Genomic DNA, 17590 nt, shown 5'->3' with positions numbered 1-17590 from the left:
GCCAGAGAGAGAGGTGGTTGGTTTGATGGTTGCAGTAGTCGAGCACTATTCATTTTATACACAGCACATTATGTGGTGCTGCCTTGTGCCACTGTATAATACTAAGCTTTTCACGAATTGTGCTTACTTTCCAGATATTTTATTCTATTGATAATTGTGTAAAATGAGATGTGTTTTAAATTCAATGTATTAAATAATGTATCAAATAACCAGAACAATAAAATCCACCATGACCAGACAAAACATTGAATTATTAAATATGACCAATAGTTAAAATCATCATCATCATCATTATCATACGTTTAACTGTAAGTTTTAATATATGTAATATCTATCTACCTATCTATCTATCTATCTATCTATCTATCTATCTATCTATCTATCTATCTATCTATCTATCTATCTATCTATCTGTCTATCCAGAGTGAACACAAAGAGGCCTCTCTGACCTATGATGACCTGAAGTGCCCTTAAGCGTGTCAACATCTCTTTGATCCACTTTATATTTGTCCAGGTGACAAATGTAAAATCATTCTTACATGACATTTGTAATGACTATATTAATATATGATATATCCTATCAACTGGATGTCTGAATTGCTTCTATGACCTTTATTTGGACCAAGTTAATAAAAATCACCCTTGTAAAATGTTATTTAGTCCATTATACACAGGTCATCCTATATTATTTTTGTTAAATTGAATTAAATGATTACACCCAGCCCAATACAAATCATGTAATCTAAGTATTCTCACACAATCTGATGTTAGTGTGCAGGTGTATTGTGTACTGTCTGACAGCCCAGAGTTATTTAAAAGTTAAGAAAAACATCACATATTATTTGTGCTCCCTCATCTTTAGTACAAAAAAAAAAACAATAAGGTGACGGCATAAGTCGTTCAACTTAAAGAAAAAGACACTTGAGTTGCTCTGAATCAGTCTAGGACCACAACATGTTGGGTTTCTCTATAAATGATAAGTTGTCTATCTTAAATTGTTATAATTTAACTCTTAAAATGGAGCTGAATTTAATGCCTATTTTAGTTGATTAATTTGTCTGCCATGTATTTTGTGAAGTACTTTGGAGTCTTGGTTAGATAATTAATATACAGATAAAGTTATTATTCCTATTATTATTACACGTGGTTTAAAAACTTTTATAAAATAGCAGTGAAGACACCAACTGGGGAAAAACAGACGCGTGCACGCTCGGCAACCTCAGAATTAAAAAGAAGTGGCTCAGAACAATAAGTCCCCGCAGCCAATCACGAGGCGCGTACTTTTCACCCGACGTCCCCAATTCTGACCAATGACGAGCTGCGGGGGGCGGAGGCAGCCCTGACGCACTGAGGCTCGTGATTGACGCAAGCTTTGTTGCTAAATTTAGCATCTGTGCGACCGGATAGCACAGAGCCCATTCATTGTGATCCAGCCGAGCCAAATATAGTCGTAGACAGGTATTTTTAGCTGGAAAGCGTGTCCCCGTTTTCATCCGCCGAGGCAACCTGAGCGATGTGGAGCCGAGTCAGAGACGAGCTCCACGATCGAATCCTCCATTGTTCATTTGTCGTGGAGTGGAGGGCAACTTTTACAATCAGCTGATCGGGGGCAGGGAGACACGCTCTCACCGCCTCTCTGCGTCCAGCTCTCCCCGGGAAAAAAGGTTTGAGAGGGAATCACGTGAAACACACAGAGCAACGACAGGTTTGTGAAACGTGGTGTCTGCCTTCACACGGGTGAAAATAAAAGTTCCCCAAGTCAGGTTGAATCTGTCACGAACAATGAAAAGGCAACAACGATCATGTGAAAGCTGAGTGTGCGCGCCTGACACACCTCCTGGGTTAAAGTGGCCGGTCTCCCTGGGAAATCCCTCCTCTGTGTTACACCTTGAAACAGATACTCCCCCTGCTCTTCACACAAGGAAAGCCTCACATTTACCTGTGTGTGTGTGTGTGTGTGTGTGTGTGTGTGTGAGAGAGAGAGTGAGTGAGAGAGAGAGAGAGAGAGACTGTTTTTATCCAGTCTATGGTGTGCACACAAGGCGAGGTGATAAACAACAATATAACATTAATGATCATTGCAGGTTAATTATCAAATGCAATATAATAAAAGTCCAATATATATATATAGCTTGTATATATGAAGGTGGCCCTGAGAGTTCAACACACAATGATTTAAGAAAACACCACCAAATACTCAAACACAGCCAAATATTTGAAACACAACTAAATACTCGCAACTGCCAAATACTTGAAACATAACCAAATGCTCACAACACATCTAAATACTAACAACACAACCAAATTCTTCAACACAACCAAATTCTACAACACAGAAAAATTCCACAAGACAGAAAAATTCCACAAGACAGAAAAATTCCACAAGACAACCAACGTGTTTCCAGGGGACATTGAAAAGTGATGAACATGGCTGGGCCTGCCAATTAAAGTAACCATGCTATCTAACATTCTAGCTTTGTCTTCTTCAGATCAACCTGCAGTGTCTTTTCATTGTTGATTTGCATGGATGAAGCTAGCATGTCATGTAGCTAACTAACATCACATTAGCCTGTCTCATTTATATCAATGTATTTCATCAGATCACTTGATTTGACAATCTGAGTGTGTGAATCTTTAAAGTTGTCCGACTTTGGTTGTGTTGTGAGTGGTTGCTGCATTTTCTTTGAACCACTGTAGAAATTTATTAGTTTGTAATAATTAGCAACATGAACAGAACATTTTTATCTTGACGTAATTCTTGGCCACACCTCCCATCTCTATTTGTGTGTATTGAAAATGCCTTGGTCGTCCATTAGAAGATGCAGTGATTCCATATTCTCTGTTTCTCTCTGTGGCAGTGAAAATTGGAGAAGATCAAAAAATCCTAATCGTCTGTTAAGTTGGATTTTAACGTGCTTGCAGTGTGACCTGTGATTAACACTGTGGCCAGTCAGTCTCACTGTGCCAGGATCCGCTGCAGGGCATGCGGATCACATGGCACCAGGCCTCAGACCGCCACAGGCTCGGAACAGTCAGTGATTGACAGTGGACATGCTTTTAATTTGATTAAAACATTTCCTCTCTTGATTCAACTTTGAACACAATTACTTATTGTGGCGAGGTATTTGTCAGTGTAGGTACTCAGACTCCTTCATGGACAGTCCTGGTGTCATCACTTTACTCTCAGTACTCTGCTGTGTCTCTGATGTGTCATCTACTCATGACAATCTGATGAATTAACAAAGTGAACCAATTCAAACACCTTTTCTCAAAACATCCCATACACACAGAAAACAACATCTGTGCTGTTCTTCTCGTAAAGGCATCAAGCAGAGTGGGTCATTGAGGGTGATGTCTAAATGGATCATTATTTTGTGGATGCGCTTTCATAATTGTGTTATTATTGTGAAAAAAATCTTATCAGCACATCTCCCATTGCATGTCTGTACCTTATGATCTTTTCCTGGTCATGTAGGGTCATATTTTCTAAATGGATCGTTTATGTCTTTGAAATTGAAGCCTCTTTGGCTTTTGCCAGTGATGCTGAAGCGTAATTGCCTTTATAACTCATCAGCGTTGTTTGTTCTCTTTGCTTTGTGTGTTTCACCTGCCTCTCTCTCTCTCCCTCTCTTTCCTGGCTGGACAGGGTATCAGCTGCCTCCACTGTGACCTCACCATGGTGACGTGTAAATCCAGATTAACCAGCTCTCTTATTCCGCCAGACATGGACGTGATTAGAGATTATGACTGCGTCCTTTTAATAGAATTGGACATGTGGGTAATCAAGTGCGTCCACCAAAGTTGTGTCAGGTGACTCACTCACACACACACACAAACACACTCACACCCACCCTACTCTAAACCATTACAAATTCATGACTAACCCCAAGCTGGACCAAGTTATAAACCTAAAATTGAATGGTTTGCTTTGCAGGGACTAAATGATGTGACTATAATGTGTAATGTGTAATGTGTCTGTGTGAGCTGAGCTCCACCCAAAACATTTGACAATTTTATGACAGTATTTAAATCCTCACACCCACACCATGTAATAATAATGGAATGGACGCCTATTTAAATATAATGCTGGTCTGGTTGGGAGTTGCACATATTTTGTATTTTGAGTTTGTTAACTTCTACATCTAAAACTTTTACTCTTGGCTCTCACAGTTACCAAAATCTTGTCAATTGAAGCCTTCCCATGAACGTCACACTTTCCACTGGATTCTCTTTTTATTCGACATAATTTCTCTGGAACTCTGCAAACCTCAAACCAATACAAATTCAATACAATCGACATTTTGTCTAAGGCACTGGAGAAGGTTCAATTAAGTTATGTGATTGGGAAATAAACCCTGTGACTATATGTTCATACCACTATACCAAGAAATGGTCTACATATCTAATTTGACTATCTAAGGTGAGGTAGGAGTGGTAATTTACTCATTTTAATGTCATTTAAAAGAAGTTTGTCTCATGTCCGTTATTATTTTATTTATTTTGATCATTAAATGATCCATTAATGACCCATGTCCAGTATTACAGGTGTGGGCAGGGCCTGAGTTATGCTTCTCCCCCCATTCACACCTTGGACAGGCCATTGGACAGGCCATATTTCTTGACATATTTTGGTGGAACCTGAAAAACTTAACTTTCCCCATGGGTTAAAAATCACAAATCAATTATTTCTCTCTGCCCTCTCTCCCTCTTGTTGCACATAACGTTCACTCATTCAGCATCCTACTGTTTTACTTCCTGTATTCTTCCATCATCAAGTAACAAAAACTCAAAAGACAACAGTCAAAACCTGCTGGAGTCCAGGTCACTCCCATCTTCTTTGTGAGATCATTGTTGTCTTTGTTTTTGCAGGGTGAGGCTCCTCACAAGCTGAATGTGGTAGCCAGTTTGTGCCAGACAGGAACAAAACAGAAACATCTCAGCTAAACATGCAGTGAATTTTGGTGTGATTGTTCTCTGCTAAACAAATTGAATTTCACAAATCAAATAAATTCTCTTTGTTCTTGAGCCTCTTTTTTCTGCCCCTGTTAAAAACTAATTATCCAATCATAAAGAATTGCATTGACAGGTTAAGTGCCTGCTGCTTCTCTGCGTGAACTGTTTAAACCTCTGCAAGCTTGTCAGATTTATGATGGAGGAAGTTATGTTCCTGTGTAGAAAGTGTTTCAGGGGTGCCACCTCTCACAGTTGTGAGTGCACGGTTGTGTGTACAGTGTTTGGGTCTCTTGTACAAAGCTGCTGACTGTATGGTGGACATAATGCACCAAGACACTCTGAACTCTGTCTTATCACAAAGCAGAAGTGAAAAGTGATTGTGTCAGTTTGAATGAGCTCTCTATGTCTGCGGCCAAGGCAGCGGCACTCAGTGCTCTGGTGTCACTGGAGAAAGAGGAAAGCAGAGAAAGAAAGAAACAGAGGAAGGCTTTTATCATCGTGTCACCAAATCTGCTCCAACTGTACGTCAGAGTGCAAGAGGATGGGAAGGGGAGGGCGTGCGGGGGAGAGGATTGCTGGCGCAATGGCAGGGTGCTCAATGGTGGCATTCTTCCCTTTCTGTGGGGACAAACACACACACAACGACAACACACTCTCATACCCTCATACACCAGGGGATTCCCCCCCGGGAGTACCCAAGTGAAGTAATACAACCCATCACTGCCTTATCACACCAGTGCCCACAGACAGGAGAGAGTAGAGAAGTGTTTCCATGAACTACAGCAGAGGAGGTGTACTATATATCACTCATGCAGAGATCTGTGCCTTTATATGATGTTATCGTGATGTGTTTTTACACTTTTTAAAAATTATTTGTGTGTCTCTGTGTGTGTGTGTGTGTGTGTGTGTGTGTGTGTGTGTGTGTGTGTGTCTTGACAGAGGGAGAGGGGGTAATGCGCAGCAGCTTGTGCGTATTGCTCTGTAGTTTCCCTCTTTGGTGGCAGATTTATCACCTTTTTTATTATTACCCTGCAATGAAATGTAAAGGTGATTCACCGCTTTGTGTAAATTTTGGAGTGTGCGTGGCTATGTGAGTCAAACCTTGCCCAGTGTTTGTGTTCCTTTTGTGTAACTTTAACTGCAGTCTTTTGTGCATGTGTTTATATGTGACATATTTATGCATGTGTGCGCTGTGGTGGCAGTTTTACAAGACCTGAGTCCATGCATTTTTTTTTCAGTGTAGAAGTTGAGGAAGCAGATTAAGCGGGTTGCCTGCAGTGGCCTCATTTGCATGGGTACAAAGTGAGAAATTCATTTAACCTCATGAATTTTTGCCGTCACGCCCTCATCTTCTTCTCTGTACATGTGTAGTCGGGGGCGATGGCATTGGGGGCTTGTTCTTCCTGCAGCAGGAGGTCAGAGAGTGTGTTGTCCTTATGTGGTTTTGACGAGAGTCATCAGTACAGAAATCTTTGTTAAAGCACAAGTGTCTTTGAGCACCATATGAAGTGAACACACAAGCACACACACAGACACACACAGAGTTGTGAGCAGCAGGTGTGTGTCAGGCAGGATCCAGCATGCTATATGCTTTTTCATACCATTTTAGACATTGAGAGGTTAAAACAGAAACTTCGTCCTTGCCAGGTTTGAGATGTACAGCTGCAATCACCGATCAGTCAAACAGGCTTGACTCCTTCATAATAACTATTATTGTGAGTATTGCACATTTGCCTACACCCTTCAAGCTCAGCAGACAAGGCAACATTTCCATTATTAGCTGGCCTGCAGTTATGTGTGCTGGGGTGTGACAAATATATATGTAGAAAATAATAAATCAAATGGGTAACAATAGTTGTTGCATGTTTAAAGACACAGTGAAGCAGCAGAAGATCAGTAATTAAAAGAAGGATTTGCATTTAGACTTTTGCACAACAAGGATCCCATGTGGGTGATGGTGCACTCGTGTGCAGCTGTTGACTTTGGAGGAACATGAGCAGCTAATGCCAACGTGAAGGAGGCAGAGCAGTCCAAGAACACTTAAACCCACTGATGAGTGACTATACCTCCACCCCTGAACCACCTCAGCTCTGGATACCCTGTCATCTCACTTCAGCCGTCCACCCAGAAGCTCTTCATGAGACATTTTAACTCTGCGTCCTTTCTTTTGGCTCCAAGAAAGTCTCCTTTGATCCGAAACACATAATTTGCTGCTGTGGTGTTCTACTTCCTGCTGGGGTACAATCTCAACAGTGTATTAGTCGAGTTTACAAATGTATTCATTAGTCTTTAGTCTGTGTTTGTTAGTTAGCAGGATTACTCAATAACGACTGAACTGGTTTCCCTGAAAGTTAGTGGAAGGATGCAGTACGGGTCAGGGAAGGTGCAGATCCAGACTTTCACTTTCTTCAACATTGCAAGTTAGGGCTTTTTTTTTTTAACATGGTGGATTCTCAAATTAATTCATGGATCTTGATGGAAAAAATCAAGCATGGTTTAGAGATATTTATATGTAAGTACAGTTTGGTGCAGATCCAAATGAATATCTTGAGTTGACTGTTTATTGCAACTGTTAGGCCTAAGCAGTATCTGCTCTGATTGTAGTTCTCTTAGTTTCTTAGATTAAACATCTTGCGCTGCAACATGTTTGTGATTTTGGACTTTGTATCTTGAAGCTGTCTGGTTTACAATGAAACTTCTGTGCCTGTGATCGCTCATTATACATTAATAAAAACCCTGTCTATCAATACCTGTGTGCCTGCTATTTAGACGCCTGGCCACTGACCTGTGGTGTAAGGTTGCTGTAAACAACAAATTGTATCACTACTGAAGGTATTAAGTTTACAACTTAAGTGCTAGTGGTGAATTTAGAAGTGTGTGGGCTTAATTTGTAAGATAGTGTGTCGAAATATGTGGACAGCAGGTGTGTGAGTCACCCAAGTGTGGGCAGTTGTTTAAAGAAGATTTTCTTGAAGATGGCAGAAACAGGAACATGTACTAATATGAATGTGTGTGTGTGTGTGTGTGAGAGAGAGACATGTGGCTTGAGTTAAAACATTGCATCACTCACCCACTTAGAGTGTTTAGATAAAGATATCACACATTAAACAGGTAGACTCTCCTCAGAGATATAGTAGTTGTCCACTTGAGAACACGTGTGATGGGGGTGTAACCAAGTATTTGCATGCAGTCTATAAATAAGCTTAATGTGAACATGCAGCTGAGCACCAGAAAGATGAAGTGCATTTAATGTAAAGTCTCGTGGCATGATAGAAACTGTTTGTGTTATTCACTTCTGGGCCCTGGATTATGCAGCCGCTGGTGGCATCTGGCTGGATGTCCTGCACACCTTGATTAGTTCCACCTCTGCTCCACTCCACCCAGGTATCTGTTTGACTCGTTAGCTTGTAATGCAGTTTTTCTCTCTGTGAAGAAATGATGACATTTTGCCAACTGAGTCAGCGTCCTGGTAACCCTTCAGATATTCATCACCAGAGCAGAAAGCGTGTGATCGTGTGTGCGTGTGTGTGTATGCTTTCTGTGATTTTTACCCGTGTATCAGGTTTAAATACTGTATGTGTTCAGTATTTGATGATTTGCTGCTGGTTATCTCATTTTGGGTCACACACCGACCACATGGGCATGTACATAGGCAAACAAACACTCTCAAAGAGATAAACAAGTGGTTGCATTTCTGCATGAGTCACACTCGTGGGTAGAAGTGGAAACTTTCCTTGTTTGGGCGATTCCCCCCTGCTGACACTGATATTTTTTTTATTTGAAGTATTTATCTGATGTGTTTCCAATCTTAAGTCAACTTGCAGTGGACAGCAGATTCATTCAGCTCATATGTGCATCCAAACAACACTCCCTCTCTTCCGTGTAGACGGAGTAAGGAACTCATACATCCAGAGTAGATCCACTGCTGCTTTGTGTTGAAAGAAGCTAGCTGAGGTGGTTCGGGCATCTGATTCCACCAGGGGTTTTCCAGGCACGTCCGACTGGTGGAGGGTCTTGGGGTAGACCCTGAACCTGCATAGTTCACCTGGCGTGAGGAAAACATTTTTAACATCTGGTTTAAGTCATTTTATTCCTTTTTATCTTATTTTTATTGCTATATTACTATATTTATGTATATATTTTATATATATATATTTTTTCTTAAATGGGACAGCTTTGACCCATGACAGTAGGTGATCAGTTTAAAAAGGCCTAGAGGTAATGAGGTCTGATCTACTGAGCGGGCCACATGGCCTACATAGCACTGCCATACAGGCCAGTAGCCAGTCAGATTTACTTTTACCTCATAATTCATGGATCGTGATGAAAGAAATCAGGCATGTTTGAGACTGATATCTATGAGGGTGCGCAATTTGATGTGGATCAAAGATAAATCTGGGTGTTGTGAATTTAGATGTATTTTCACAAGGGAACTGTTGGGACTTAGGGGAGTTATGAGTGATGTTCTGGTTGAAGTATCTTTTGGTTTTGGACAGCTGAACTGGGAAAAAGAAGCAATTTGATAACATCAATCTGCAAAAAAGACAGACAGAAAGGAAGTGTGTTCATGTCTCCTGTTAACTCACCTTCACACAATGAAAAAAAAAAAATTAATAAATGTTAAAAATAGCTTTTTTGCATAGTACCATGTTTACTTTGCATTGCAAGGTTTTGTCATTTTTTCAATTATTATTTGGCGTTAATTCCTCATTAAAATTTGGGGTTATAAAGACATTTATTTTGACATTTCTTTCTATTTCTTGATTTTACTGCCGATCATTAACAACGTTAAATGACCTAAGCTCCCATTCACTCTTTTCCTCGCAGTGTATGAATGAAATGCTTGCAGGGCTGTGCAGAGACTAGTGTATTGTTAATGACACATAATACGTTTATGCTTTAAAAACCTCAGGTATGTGCAGCTTTGCTCAGAGAGAATGAGGAGCATATGTCGGAAGAGAAGGACGAGCCTGTCTCATCATGTCTTTGCCCTAGGCTGTCGATGAGCACACACCTGTACTGATTTGCATGTGGATGCTCGATTGTGACATAAGAGTTTATCATTTTTTACAAGTTGACTCATTAAATGGGATCCATTGTCAAGTGGATGGGATTGAATAATGTTTTAATATAGTTTCACAATTTTAGCTCATGACACATGAACATTTTTTAAAGTTCCAGGATGGGTGACTCACAAAACTGGCCTTTGGGGATACACCCGTACCTGTGTTGGGTATATAGCAATGATACTATCTTGTCAGTTTTATTTAATTAAAAAAGAAAGATTTATGTCAGAGTTTTCACAACTGCACATTTTGGTACACTGAACAACATACACCACAAAGTTTCAGTGAAATCTCATTTCCTTTAAAAGAGACAGCAGTGTGCACCAATAGAATAAAATCTTTTCGTCACTGATTATTGCCCCCACTCCTCATAAAATGTCCTCAAGATGAACATTGCAAAAAACATTCCTAAAATAGCATAATACCAACAGTGACACATTTCAATAAGTTGTAAAATGTGAACATTGCATACTCTATTGTTGTAAGAAAAACCCATGTTGTTCAACATTATTCCAGATCTTCTCTTGTAACATAAATATCATATAACTTTAGTTATTACAATATTATTCCACAACTTAACAGATGAAAAATATGGTTGATCAAAACCAGAAACAAAACATCAGTTTCACTTCTTATTTAGGTCACATTTTGAGAGGTCATGGTCTGCTGATCTGCTGCTTTTCAAAATGAGAGTAATTTCACTATTGGAACCAAAGCTTTCAGGTGACACACAGAAATAAAACACACTGTAATTAATCTAGTCACAAATGTAAGAGATGAATACAACTCACAGGCAAAAGAAATGCAAAAATGGAGATATTGGAAATACAGTAAAATAGGGAAAACATAGAACGTTTGTTCCTCTGCCCGTACCTAATATCCTATGTATGTATTTCATATTTGAATGAATTTTTTGTGAAATGTGACATTTGTTCACTCTACCATGACACTTACTGTTCATTCAGGAGTGACCTTGAATAACCTCATACAGCCTCGCCATCTTTATCACCAACAAGAATGTCCTCATAAGTTTAACACATGGTTTAACAGTTACTTCCTTTGTGCTTTTTCTTATCGGATTTCTTTGATTTACAGAAACTAGATGTCATTGGGCAACATCTTCTATGGATTTCATGTGAAGATTCATTGTCTTTATTTTTGTTGGCTTCACCTCAGCCTCGACCTTTTACTTGTAAATAGTTCACCTCTTATGATTCACAGCATCTAAACTTTGACATTTCAAATTAATCTGCTTCTCACGATTGAAACCTGGTGTTCAACAATTAATTTCCCTGTGTACGGGAATCGAACATTAGCATCACGACTTATCGTGGCTGCTGCGTGGGCACCCACTAGTGATAATGCCATCGCTTCCATTGTGATCTTCCCAGAAGTCTTTGGTGCGCAGTGAGAGGCACTCCCAGATATTTCCATTGGGTGATAGAGCAGCGTAGAGACTTCCCTTCTGATGCTAGGCCAGCTGCATACCTGAAGAGCAAGTATTTATGCACGCCACTCCCTATGACCAGAAGTGCTGACTTGTTTTGTGGGAGTGCAGTTCCCAATATTGTTGACATAATTGCATGCTGATGTAAGAGGATCAGATGGAGTCCCAGAAGAATGTATAAAGTTTCGGGAATATTGGAAATCAAAAATGTGTTTCATCCAAACACCCTGCAGGTGCAATGACGAGAAGACTGATTTTCCACTCTTGCTTCAGCATTTTCCTCCATACAAACTCAGATGGCCACATAATATAGATTTAAAGTTACAGTGTGTAGAATTTTGTGATATCTAGTGTTGAAGTTGCATGTTGCAGCTGAACACCCCTCACCTCACCCTCCCCTTCCAAACATAAAAAAGAACCTGTGGAAGCCTTTAATTGTCATAAAAACTCAAAAGGTGTTTAGTTTGTTCAGTCTGGACTAATGTAAAAAACATGGTGGCCTCCGTAGAGAGGGTCCCCTCGATGTAAATATAAAGTATTTAAATATAAAGGACCTTTTCTGGGGTAAAGAAAACTACAATTCATACAATTTAGATGAAACAAACTCGTGAAAACATCATGAGGATTGTTCTACACTAAATTTCTGCCAATAGTTCCCTTTCACCTAAATCTTACACATTGGACCTTTAACTAAAAGAAGATTCTGCTAAGCCCCAGACCAAAATTACTTAATATAACACTTTCTCTTATATTTGCTTTATTTTTTTAAGTAAAGGGTGTGTAAGCTGTAGATTACACATTTGATATGGTTTCATTTTTTTAAAAGACCTCCATAACGCTAAGGGAACTACGAGAGACTAGAGTTCAAAAAAGAGCTGTCAAAATCAAAGCAGCTAAAGTATCTTGACTTTTATTTCCTAGAGCGGATCGAGCTTCCATAATACAACTCGGCAGTGTGAGGACAAGGGTCATCAGGGTCTTATCCTCCAACACGAGAAAGCTTCTACAAGAGCAACAGGTGATATTACATGGCTGTTTCCACAAACTGAGTCTTCATTGTAAAACTTTTGAAATTGTGCTTGATCCCAAAAATCTGTCAATTTGAATGTTACAATAAGCTCTTGTCTTGGCAGTAACCTGGATGTGCATGTTTGAAATCATATGATTGTGTGCTGTTAATCCTGAGGTGAGAGCAGATGTGACCATAAGAGCATCTTTCACTCTTTGTGAATACATCGTCGTTTGGACGATGTATTCAGCCCCCCTCTCCCCCCTGTAGGGGAGTAATCTGCCTAATTACTCACCGGATGGGTTTAACCTGCTGTAACTAATGCTGTTAGACCAACACTCTGTTGCCTAAATGTTTGTACAGTAATCTTATGTTGTATTTGTGAAGTTGCGTGATTGTCGGATAAATTTATCTGAGCCTCCGTCTCACTCTTCGTTGTGCTTTTTGAAAGCCTCATTCAACAAATGGCCAAGGGGTTGTCAGAAAATTAAAAATATTTCTGCACACACACAGACTGACATTGTTGCTTCAGATTAGACCGTGGCCACAGAGAATAATCATGTCTGGTATGACTGTATAGATCTAACAGTTGCCCTCATATATAGGGCAACTGTTAGAGGCTTCTTCTTATATTTTACAATATAAATGTTAAAACAAGCCGTTGTAAAGTTGTTGTAAAGCAGTTGTAACTGTACTGTAAATGCATTGAGGCCTAACAAACAAGTTATATATATATGTAAATCCATATTTTGTGCCTATTCTCCAACAATTTTTTTAACCAGTATTGTTTTCATTGGATAATTTTCTTTTTCCATTTACATGTGTGTTGCTATGTTTTTTGGTGCATTGCCACCATCACTGTCTGTATATCAAAATGGACGACGTGACAGCTCCCGTAAAGTGAAGCTAATGCGTCTTGAATGCCCCTTGTGCCTGGCTGCATTAATGAGCATTAATCATGTCATCTCACCTTCTCCTCTGTATTTTGTCTGATCTGTTTGTCAAATCTTGCATTTGCAACAAACAACCTTTGTGTAAATAAAGAATGTGTACTATGTTACCTGCATACTAGTGTGTGCTAGTGCAGCATGGTTATGGAAAATTGCTCCACAGTGCCACCAGTGGTCAAAAGCTCCACACAGAACCTTTAATTTACATTTTGTTATGTTGTCTGAATAGACATCATGAAGCAGAGAGGCTGCAAATTAAAAACCTCAGACAGTTTACTTAGGTCAACGACAGGTCATGACCTCAGACTGACTTAGCAACTGTAACCCCCCCCATGACACCCTCACATCTCTGTTACTTTCTTCCCTGCGCTCTCCTGCTGTCCCTCGTTACAGTTTCCTCACTCTTCTTGCCCTCTCCTGACACTCAACCACTCACTCCTTCCTCTGCTCCCACTTTCCTCTCTCCTTCTCTTCCGTTGCCCCTTGGGTTCCTTCGCTCCATGAGGGGGGAACTTCCACTGCAGCTTCTCTCCAGGAACAGAACAGGCTTCCACTGTGGAAACACAGCTACATAACACTGCACTCTGATCTGCTTTCCACATCTAGAAGGGAAGGGGAGCTTTGTGTCACTGCACCCCACACGTACACACACACACAGATCTCTCTTTTATGCCCACACCTGTGCCGGGACATTTTTCTTTTTGTTGCATAATTTCGTTTTTGTTATTTAATCATTTGAATTATCTTGGCACCACATGATTTTGACATTAGAGAAAGATCCCCCTTTATATCCCCGTCCATCAGGAGCGGCACTCCCAGTCAAATTAGAGAGTTTAACATCCAGCAAACAACTAATAGACTGCTGAATGCAAAGCGGAGGTCTATATTTGTCACCATGTGCATGTTGTTTTGGATCTTCTCCTGAAAGGCAGCTGCTATAATTGGCCACTTATCAGCATTAATGGATAGAGAAAACAAGTAGGTAGGTAGGGGCTTTAGAAAGAACACACACGTTCATTCACACACCTAGGAAACACGGTGTCATCATATTCAAAGCAGACAGGAATAGAAACGGCTTTGCTGGAGGTAACCACAGTGACATAAGCAGTAGCCATTACCTCAACAATCTAGATGACCTGTGATAACCTATCATATCTGACCTTGTTCATACCTGGCACTACCTTGCACCAGAGTACAGGTGTGAACCATTTAGGGGGCATTGAGATTTCATTACACGGACTCAGATCTTCTTTTAGGACGTTATCGGACCTACCTTTTATTGGTCCACACCATCTGACTTTTCAGTTTTGTCCAAACCAATGTAAAAGGTGTAAAAGGTGCCTGGGACCACAGTCTAGATCAGCGGACCAAACTTTTGTCCGATTTAAAGAGGTGCTCTTGGTCTGAAAACACTTTCTTGGATAGTTTTAACTTTCAGACCAATTGCAGGAATTTGACACAGGAAGCATTGAACAGAAGTACAAGAAGTGGAAGCAGCTAGCAGGATTGCTTGTATTCTGTGCCCCTGACGACATCCTGTTTGAACGATGAGGCATCCATTTAGCTGGTGCTAATTCCACAATTGTATTACAGTGGCAACAACATTAACAAAGTGAATGGGTTGATTCATTTTCTCCATTAAAAAGGAAAGATTACTTACAAAGTCATGAACCTTGGTTTGGACCATGGTCTGGATTTTCAGGTGTGAAAATACCCTCATTTTTCACCAGACCATGGGAAGAGAATCTCTGCCTGTTCCAAACAGAAATACATTTGATCTTTGCCAGTGGAAATGATGGAGGTGTTTATTTGCATATCCAGCGTGGAAGTGAGATCAGATCATGAGAGGTCACGTGGAGATTCACTCCAATGCCAAGTGTGAACTGACGTACTCAGAGCCATCCAGTTGTGATCAGGTCTGAACAGGGCCTTTGTGTTCCTGAGTGTTTGTGTGTGTATGTAGTCAAACAGTATGTGGCTGTCAAAGATGCCTTTTCCATAGTCAAGATATTCCTTTTCTCCATGAACATATCTGGTCTTTATATAAGGTGTTCCTGGGACTTACATAATTCTTGGCACTTTTAGGTTTCTGTGTGTGTGTGTCTGGAAAGCTTGTGGAGCTGCAATTTTGTGATTGCATGTGTGTATGTGTGTGTCCCCATGACACCTTGGACGTTGTTCTGGCCACGGCTGTGGAAATGCTCCTCTGCCCCACTCTGCTCAGTGGGGACTGGGGGTTGGGGGAGGTGGATGGATGAATGGATGGATTAATGAATGAATGAATTCAGAGTGGGGGCTTTGATGGTTGGATGGAGAAGAGGAACTGTTAAACTGTGGCACAGTGAGAAAGACAGCGGCAAAATGAGAGGAGGAAAGTTGGGCTCATTCCCACCTTATGTAAACCAGACCTCCTCCTCTGTTGTCACTCGGCTTTTGTGGTTTGGACTAAATGGGACAGACTTAAGTCATGTCACTGTCACAGTTCATTATCTCTATAGTTTTTGTATTGCTCTCTTATGCTATCCTGATGTGAATTATGATTTTTAGTGGTTGCTCCACCAGTTTAGTTCGCTCGAGTAGAAATATTTGAACTTGAGCCAACAAAATGTATGACACAAAGTCTTGAAAGCCAATCAGCACTGAGAATAAAACTTACTTCACCAAAGCTAACAGGTGATCAAACCAGCCACTGGTCAGCATTAGGTATTTCTGGAAATGGCAGTCATCCAGTCTGTGAAATTCACTCAGCTGTGTGTGCCTCCGGATAGTCTTGTGGACACACGCAGCAACTTGCTCACTTCAGCAACTAGTCCTCCTCTCCTCTTCTGTTGGGGAAAAGGTGAATAACATCCATGATACTGTGACGCCAATCTCACAAGTAACCCGACGCAAGTTTGGTGTGACGGTGTGAGCTTTAGAATGCTCTATTTAATTTTTTTTATTGTTTCGCACCACTATGTGCATCATATAAAATAGTCACATAGTTATTATCGGCATTTGCAATACATCTTTTATATTTTTTAGTGTGTTTAGAGCACATCAACGTATTAATATTATACCTGCGTGGAATCATATGACCTTGACCTACTGAGAGAAACAACCCTCACTGCTCTTGCATGATGGGAAGCCTCACTTGGAGCTGCATCCTCAAGGTTTGAATGCTGAGTGCAGGCTGTGGTAACATGATCTTGTTTACTGTAACCACCTGCCTGATTAAGTTCTTATCTGCTGCTCTCCCTGACACTAATATAGCAGTAAGTTATTAGTTGTCTAAGTGTCTGTGCTGTCCCTCTCTAAAGTCCTTGTCTTCTCCTTCCCATAGTACATTAGATAGGAATTCATCTTGAGCAGCTGCATGTGTGTATATGTGTGTGTATATGTGTGTGTGTGTGTGTGTGTGTGTGTCTGTCTTACTTGTAGTGGAAACTCTTTGGAAATCTGTGCCATGGAATGTCTGGGCAGGATTCCCTCTTTTTCCCAGCAGAGCGGACCATTCACACACAGCTATCTGTGCGCAACATGAACACGTAGCACAGCACAGCAATGTCTGTTTGTGTGTGGACTTGATCTTGCCGACAGTTCATGAGATCTTTGCTTTGGGGCGACTCAGTCCAAAAAATTGATTTAGATATTACTGAGGATGTTACCAAATCACTGAGACATGAACAGCCTCTGTCTGTCTGATTCTCTCCCTTCTCTGTCTGACGTCTGACTTCTTCACTCTCACTTTCTCTGACTTCTCTCTTCCTCTTCCTCCCCTTCGCTGGAATGTAACTTCAGTGTTTGACCTCATGATTCATTACTCCCACGCTGACCATACCAGTGCTGTCTGTTAATGCAGAAGCAGTGCTGACCCAGACTCTCATACGGTACACACACCAACAAACACACACACACACACACACACATACACTCATGCATTCACTGTTGCGTCACTCTCCTGTGGTGTGGCCTGTAACTACCAGACAGCTGTTCCTGCTTAGTTGTCATGTCAGCCATGATGTCAGAGCTCTGTTGTGTGTGATAGGCTGACGTCTGATTGTGTCCTGTGTATGTGGGAGACTGTCGTTCTTTGTGCCACAGAGAGTCGTGGTCATGGACCAAACGGTCAACTGATGTGTAACCTCTTACCCACCAGCAGAACACTTGCGTATTTCTTGTCACC

General features: G+C 40.7%; 1 long non-coding RNA gene across 2 annotated transcripts in view; it reads left to right on the top strand.

Moving 5' to 3' along the window:
* The first annotated feature begins 1278 nt into the window (after nt 1–1278).
* The window catches only part of LOC109633160 (uncharacterized), a 52141-nt gene continuing 35829 nt past the window's right edge, over nt 1279–17590 (top strand). Inside the window, exons 1-4 of one of the 2 annotated variants that reach the window (XR_002202981.2) lie at nt 1280–1705; nt 3647–3810; nt 4870–8337; nt 12388–13533. This is a non-coding gene — a long non-coding RNA (uncharacterized lncRNA). Of the gene's footprint in view, nt 1706–3646; nt 3811–4869; nt 8338–12387; nt 13534–17590 lie in introns of those variants that run through there. The other variant, XR_011245901.1, reaches the window with a different exon arrangement.

This window comes from Paralichthys olivaceus, chromosome 13, assembly GCF_024713975.1.
Source record: "Paralichthys olivaceus isolate ysfri-2021 chromosome 13, ASM2471397v2, whole genome shotgun sequence".
Taxonomy (NCBI): domain Eukaryota; kingdom Metazoa; phylum Chordata; class Actinopteri; order Pleuronectiformes; family Paralichthyidae; genus Paralichthys; species Paralichthys olivaceus.
This window is presented reverse-complemented; position numbering and strand designations above follow the sequence as displayed.